Source organism: Acomys russatus, chromosome 20 (genome assembly GCF_903995435.1).
Source record: "Acomys russatus chromosome 20, mAcoRus1.1, whole genome shotgun sequence".
Classification (NCBI taxonomy): domain Eukaryota; kingdom Metazoa; phylum Chordata; class Mammalia; order Rodentia; family Muridae; genus Acomys; species Acomys russatus.
The window spans coordinates 47675411-47683609 of record NC_067156.1 but is presented as its reverse complement, the minus strand read 5'-3'; positions in this window follow the sequence as shown (position 1 = coordinate 47683609).

The window sequence follows — 8199 nt, the reverse complement described above, 5'->3', positions numbered from 1 at the left end:
CCTGGACTTACCTTGTAGACCAGGCTGGCCTCGAACTCACAGCGATCCACCTGCCTCTGCCTCCCACATGCTGGGATTAAAGGTGTGCGCCACCACGCCCAGCCCATGGTACCATTTTGTTTTGTTTTAATTTGGCTTAGCAGAGGAGAACGAGGCCAGCACCAGATACATGACTAAACGCATCCAGGGTAAACAGTCCATTTGGAACAAGGTTTCCTCATTCTCAGCAACAATTCACTTGATGAATATTTATATGCCAGGCCTTGTTTGGGGGCTTGGGGAGACTGTGGTTCAGCACTGGTCCCTGCAGACACAGCCTTTACCAGCCTGGTGGATGGAAGGGCAAGTACTTGGGTGGGGCAGTTACTGCAATAAACTGGTGCCACTAAGCCTCTAGAAATAGAAAATAGATCAGTGGGAACTAAGAGGCCCTACCATGGAGTCGGGAGGTTCCCAGAGACAAACAGGGAGACAAAGGCTGGGCTCTCTACACGTGTAGGCTTTTCTAGAGACAGAGGCTTCTTACCTAAATGAAGATCTTGGAGACTGAAAGTGCGATGCCAGCGCTGCAGGAGGAGGGACAGGTCTGAGACCCCTGTGCAATGGCGCATGCTCGGTGTCAGTCTCTTGACTGGTCTTATTTGGTCCCTGCCTTCCTGAACTCACAGCCTATTGCAGAGCTGGGATGGAGGTGTGGACGTGTTGCTGGAGCTCCTGAGAGCACCAGGAAGAGTGGAAGAAGATTTAATCAAAAGTAAACAGGGGCCAGGTGTGGTGTTCCACACCTTTAATCTCAGCACTCAGGGAGGCAGAGGCTGGAGGAGCTCTGTGACTTCTAGGCCAGCCTGGTCTACAAAGTGAGTCCAGGTTAGCCAAGGTCCACAGGGAAACCCTGTCTTGAAAAACCAAAATTAAATTAAATTAAATTAAAAATTAAAAATAAATAAATAAAGTGAGCAGGAGTTGAGCAGAGAATATTCTAGCAAAGGGAAAAAGTGTGGCAGAAGCTTGGGAATGAGAGTACAGAGGACATCAGAGGTCGAGGGCACTGAAACACACACACACACACACACACACACACACACACACACACACACACACACTTCAAGAGGTCCACAGAGCCAAGTGACAGGAAGGCTTCCAGAGGAGGTAGCCTCTGCTGCCTGAGGACTTTTAAGCAAGACGACCCTTAGCACAGAAGGCTAGGAATGCCAGGTGGTAGGTGACATGCAGAGGTCAGCAAGTGTGTGTCCCACACAGGGAGGGCTTTGGAGGTCAGAGGTAGGAGAGGCGGCAACAGTCATTGTTTTCATGGCCAGGGCGGGCTTTGAATACCTCACGCCAACTGCGTTGGGCTGTGAGGAGACACTGAGGATGACTGAGGAAGGAGGGCAGGTACTATCTCCATGTCCCAGGTAGATAACAAGGAAGCAGAGAAATGCAGCCCTGGGAACTCCCTCTGGCCTCTGTGGAAGGGACGAGACTCCGGACAAGCCTAGGATTTTCCACAAGCTTTGGTACTTCCCTGTGTGTGTGACTTTTTTGATGTCTTGTAGTGACTTCCCACAAAACCCAACCCCAGACTGTGGAGCTGCAAAAACAGAGCCCAGGAAGCTAGCAAGGGGCGGCCTGCTCCATGCCTGAGAGAACAGTGACAGGCCCTCAGGTGGACACAGAGGAGCTGGAGGGCGCAGACCTGCATGCAGTCACACACAAGATAGTGAAATGGTTCTAGAAGATTGTACGGCTTCCACCTGCCACGAGCAGAGACTCCTTACCAGGCTCCGAAGCAGCCCAGAAAACAATATTCTGAATTCTGAGACACACCCCCAACAGCCCAGATGGGGCTGGGAACCCCATCTCACAGAGAAGCGCCGCCCCCGCCCCAGCTTCATCCCAGCACCATAACCTTAGGCTCCACCCACTGTCTTTGAGGAGTCCAAGGGCTTGGCCTGAGCCAGGAAGGCGATGACAAAGACATTGGACAACCCAATCAGAGCTCTAAGGTTCCACTACTTCATCTGAGCCAGTCTTTCTTTCCTTGGCTTCCGTCCAGGATGGAGTAGTCCCAAGAACGTGTGAAGTAGACGCCCACCTGTGGCCTCGCAGAAAACCCCAGCCTATTGAGCGTCAGATGCATCATGGGACCATCTGTCTGCTTGGTCAAAGGCCAGGGCTTTGTTTGGTCCGTGAGGTCTTGTTACCATTCCCTCTTTACCTCTTTCTCTGCTTGTTTATGGCTGTTTACAGTACACGAGACAGGTTCCACACTTTCCCTGAAAGGCTGGGGCGCCTTGCTGAAATACAGTTTTTCTTGTTGGACTTTTTTTTTTTTTTTTTAAAGCTTCCCAGAGACACTTTGTGCATTTTAAGTATTTTTTAAAGGGTTGTTTATTTTTATTTTACATGGACAGGTGGTTTTTTGTTTGTTTGTTTAGTTAGTTAGTTAGTTGGTTGGTTTTTTGAGACAGGGTTTCTCTGTGTAGCCTTGGCTGTCCTGGACTCACTCTGTAGACCAGGCTGGCCTCACATTCACAGAGATCCGCCTGCCTCTGCCTCCTGAGTGCTGGGATTAAAGCGTGCGCCACCACGCCCCACACATGTACAGGTGTTTTGCCTGCATGTATGTCTATGCACTATATGCCTTACAGTGTCTTGTGGGTGTCAAAAGACAGTGCTGGATCCCCTGGAATTGGAGTCATACGTGGTTGTGAGGTACCATGTGGGTGCTGGGAACCAATGGATCCTCCAGAAAAGCAACAGGAACTCTTACCTACAGAGGCCTTCCACTAGCTCTAACTTTGTGTATCATAAAGGGAACTTTCAGTGGGATGTGGTGGTTCATGGGGCAGGAGGGGCAGGAGTTCAAGGTCATTGTCAACATTGCAAGTTTGAAACCAGCCTGGGTATGATGCATGAGACCCTGCCTCAAAAGGCTGTGTGCTGGGAGGACGGATTTCAGATTCCAGTAACTTTTTTTGTTCTTACTGTTTACTACGAATCTCTATGAAGCCCAGACTAGTCTAGAATTTACTATCCTCCTGTTTCCACCTCCTGAGTGCTGGGATTACAGATGTGAGCTACCATACCTAACACCAATAACCAGAGAGAAAGAGATAGGAGAGAGAGAGAGAGAGAGAGAGAGAGAGAGAGAGAGAGAGAGAGAGAGAGAGAGAGAGACATGGTCTTTCTATGACGATCCTCCTGCCTCCACTTCCTTAATTCTAGGTGTGTGACTCCCATTCCTCTCCTAGATTTTAAATAATTATCCCCTTTACTCAGTAACTCTGGCTGGAAATGTATCCAAGGAGAAAAAAAACAAAAACCACACAAATGTGTAAGCATAAGCATGTTTCCAGTCAGGGTTGTTGCAACATAGTTTGTAACTGGAAAATTGAAAACAATGTGACTGTCTCACAGTAGCTACCTGATGGCCCAGGGGTACTTTAAATCACATGCAACTCTCAGGATGGAGGAGTTTGTGACTATAGTTTTCCTATGAGTATTAAAGTACTGTAAAGAAAAACAAACAAAAAAGGAGCAAAATGCTAGTGGTAGTTTTGAAAAATGATTATAAATTATATGCAAAGCCAAAATGTTAGCATAAATACAAAGAATGAAAAACCCTAGATAATTGTAACTAGATATTTCAATCAGAAAAAAATAATTTTTATTAAGATAATTTCCTACCTACCTAGTAGCTAAGCAGAGAGATTGTTTAAAATGTTAACAGAATTTAAACTATGAAAGAATATATGAGGGCTTCATTGTGGTGGTGTAAATTCTGTAAATTCTGTGCTTCTGTAAAGCACACGCCTTTAATTCCAGCACTGGGGAGGCAGAGGCAGTCGGATCGCTGCGAATTCGAGACCTGCCTGGTCTACAAAGGGAGTCCAGGACAGCCAAGACTACACAGAGAGACCCTGTCTCAAAAAACCAAAACAAACAAACAAACAAACAAAACCTCCCAAATTTACAAAGTGAATTAATTGATGAAAACCTAAGCAATACACTCAGATAAAAGAGCTTTATGGGGACAGCGCCCTAGTGCAGAGAATGGGCACTGATTGGGCCTGGGAACCCTTCATGGGGCACACCGGGACCCACAGCAACAGCTTTTATCAGTATTTCCTTCTTTCTTCCAGGAAAAAGAACCCCTGGCTAAGAGTGCAGTGGTGGAAGAACTGACTGGTCCAAGTGGTTCATTTGTCTGGGAGGAAAATTCCAGCTCACCTTTTCCCCCCTGTGTGGAGAGGCTGAGAGGCAGGAGGCCAAAGCAGCCTGGGAGATTCAAACCAGGCTCCATTTTTCATTATTTTTGCCCAACCATAATGAGACATGGGAAAAGGTGAAGAAGAGACAAGGAAGAATCTCCCCAGTCCCCTCCCACTTGACCTCCTGCTGCCTGAGTCAGGAGTTTCTACATACTAACCAGAAACTGCCCTACACAGAAACCATATGCAGAACTACACCCCCTTCCTAAGAATACCGCAAACAAAGTTATAAAGTCAGCTGAAAAAAAAAAAAAACATGCTTGGGATAAAAGCAAGTCTTAATCTCTTGATGTATAGCAAAATTACAGTAGTAAAGTAAAAGTACCTTAATTTTTATAATTTCACCCTATGGCACAGGAGCAAATGGCAGAAACACCTGAGTTCAATTCTAAGCACCCACGTGGTGACTCACAACATCTGTAACTTCAGTCCCAGGGGATCTAGCACCATCTACTGGCTACTGCAAGTACTGCACTCACACACAAACAAAACACCCACCCACATAAAGTGAAAAAGTGATTTGTGGGGAGCAGAAGAAGCCCTGAGTATACGAAGGCCTGCGTGAATGTGTGTTGCTAACTTGAACACAGCCATGTCAAAGATCCAGGAGACTCAGACCCATAAGAGTGGCAAAGCTGCCAGGCGTGGTGGCGCACCCCTTTAATCCCAGCACTCGGGAGGCAGAGGACTGTGAGTTTGAGGCCAGCCTGGTCTACAAAGCAAATCCAGGACAGCCAACAGCCAAGGCAACACAGAGAAACTCTGTCTCGGGGGCAGGGGCGGCGGCGGGGGTTGGGGGGAGAAGGAATGGCAAAGCTTCCTCTAGTGCCTGTGTGCACCCAAAACGTCCTCATTCTTCCCTGAATGTTTACTGCCTGAAGTCAGCTCCCTGCAGAGGCTAATCCTGATGAAATTAGCCTAGACCACCCAATCCCAGCTATTTCCATGTGTCTGTGTGTCTGTCTTTTCTTCATTCTCTTGCCACCCCTAGATAAGTCAATCCTGGGAGCCTTGCAAGGATAAACAGTAAATAAATCTCAGAAAGAGGGGGTAGAGAGAGAGGGAGGGGGAGCGGGGAGGGAGGGAGAGAGAGACAGGAGGGGGGAGAGAGAAAGAGAAAGAGAGAGAGAGAGAGAGATTGCTTTTTCACAACACCCAGTTTTGGTTCCCAGCCTCCACTTCTGCCCCTTATGGACACTGTGTGCAAGTGATATACAGACATACATATGGTACACATAATATAAAACTAATCTTTAAAGGCTGGAGAGATGGCTCAGAGGTTAAGAGTTGTGGCTACTCTTCCAGAGGTCCTGAGTTCAACTCCCAGCAACCACGTGGTGGCTCACAACCATCTATAATGAGATTTGGTACCCTCTTCTGGTGCGCAGGTGTACATGCACTCAGAACACTGTATACATAATAAATACATCTTTAAAAAATATATATATATATATAACTAATCTTTTAAAAAAATTTTTTTTATCCAGGTGTGGTGATCCCAGCACTTGGGAGGCAGAGGCAGGAAGATCTTTGTGAGTTTGATGGTCTACAGAGATAGTTCCAAGATCACCAGGGCCACACAGAGAAACTATGTCTCAAAAAAAAGCAAAAAAAGTATTCTGAAACACAAAAGTCCTATGTGGAATCTTAGTTTTGTTCTTTGCAGAGCACACTTGGCTATTGCCTCCTTCCATGCCTGCCATAGCCAGGAGAAGGCTGTCATAGGCTTAAAGTGTACCCTAAAGCCAGGACTCCTGAGAGGTAGCAGTGTGTGGCTAGGTCCTTCAGTCAGGTGGTTCTCCCCACCTCCCCCCCCCCCCATGTCTCAACTGCCTGAGTCAGCAGCCTGCCTGTGAGTCAGCACTATCCCCTAACTCCATTCTTACTCACACTGCGAGACACAACCTGAGTCTCCAAAATGAAATCCCCTTCACACACATCCAGAAACGCCCTCCCCTTAGCTCAAATAAAGCAAGGGAAGGACCAAAGACATGCAGCAAGGAGGTGACAAGCCTCAGGTTGGAAACTGCTTCCATCTCAAGCGACCATGCCATACAGCTGCAGTGGGAGGGTCCAGGACCCCCAGCCAGCATTAATACCCTTTCCCCTCTGACCTGGCCCAGAGGCTCTAATGTTCCTGGTTCTGAGCCATTGTCAGTGTCCCACAGGCCATAGCCCTGAGCTCAGCAGAGGAGCCTACAGCCAGGACCCAGCAGGAGCCAGAATGCTTACCTCATGCTGGCCCCACAATCTCTGAGATGTTGAAGTGATCTGGGTCTGCACCCCTCTGTCCTTCTGTTGTTCCAGTCCTTTGCCCCTCCCCCTCCTCTCACCTCCACCTTTTCTTCTTCCTTACTTTTCTCTTGCTCTCTCTGGCCCTCCTGGGTGTTCTGTCCACCCTGCTCCTACGTGGGTCCCACAGATGACTCTTAAGGACCTAGGATTCTTCTATCTTCTAGGATGCTAGAGGCTGCGTTAGGTGCCTCTCCACAAGCTACCCTGGCTCAAGTCTGGCTGTGAGCAGCAAGAAGTGGGGCAGGGAGGGTGACTCAGCTTAGTGGCCAAAGCTGGAGCACATGGTAAGGCGGGCAAGGATGGGGGTGCTTGGACCATCTCTCTCAGCCCATACTCTCCTTCCAGATGCCACAACCAGAGAAGCCTTACTTCACGTCTGGAAACCCAAGCACAAGGTCTATGTGGTCACCCATCTAATTCCCAAGATAGGAGGGAATGAAACTCATTTTAAAGATAAGGTGAGAGAGCTGAAGTGACCTGTCTGGGACAAACAGACGTCCACTCTTGGATGCACAGATCAAAACCTAAGAGACCAGTTTTTCAGTGAGAAGCACCAAGTTTAATATTAAAATCTTTTCCTTAAAAAAAAAAAAAAGTACAGATAGGAAAACTTAACAGCATACAAAATAGCACTTCTGGTGTCTAAATGTGGGTTATTGTGAGTCCTACAAGTACTTGTAAACCTAGGTGATTTTATCTTTGGTACCGTTGTGAGCAGTGCTCCCAATCTCCAGCGGCCTCTGCCACTCTAGGCATGGGAGGGCCCCCAGCAGGGGTGACTTCTCCTACCCTGTTCTAACTTACCCCTCACTCCCCAGGCACCTCCAATGTCCATTGGTTCAGGAATAGTGAAGTGACAAAAACATTCCTGTGTGATGCTACCTGAGGACGGGGCAGCTGGCAGTTGAGACGGCCATTCCCAGCGTCTAATTCTGATGCCCATCTCAAGTCTCTTGTCCCACATGGGACACATCTGTGCTCACTCTCCTTCATGTCTGTCCACACTCCTGGTGACAGTGGCCTGAGGTGACTTGGCTTGCCTTCTCTGACAGTCTTGCTGCCTTAGAGTTTATCACGGTATGAAAAGGGTCTCATGGCCCTTCTATGTCCTCAGGACAGCTGTTGGGGGTTTCCTAGGACACTGACTGTCACCCCAAGTCAAGGTCTGGGGAACTGCACTTGGGGAGTTGAAGTAAAGGCTCAGTTCCTGAATCTCCAGAGGGTGGTGTGTATCTGGAATCTTCCAAGAGCTCAGCTGACCCCTAGAAAGGTCATCTTAAGGTCGGACCCTGCTTTGTCTGGATGAGCTCAGCTGACCCCCAGAAAGGTCATCTTAAGGCTGGACTCCGCTTTGTCTGGACAAGTGCAAACTCCTGGACACTCTAGAATTGTAGTATTAACTCAGTTGTACTCAGAGTTTATGAGTCCACCTTGCTTGTTTTTCAAAGGCGAGGAAGAAAACAAGGGAGTCCTTCCAAGGTCTCATAGCAGGTCCAGTGCAGAGGCAGGGCTCCTAGTGATGCACACTTCAGGTAGACACTTAGCGTGGACAATGGCCCTGCAGACTCTGGTGGGAGGGCCAACTGATAGTGATGAAGAAAATGCTCTAAGACTGGTGAGGCTGAAAGGC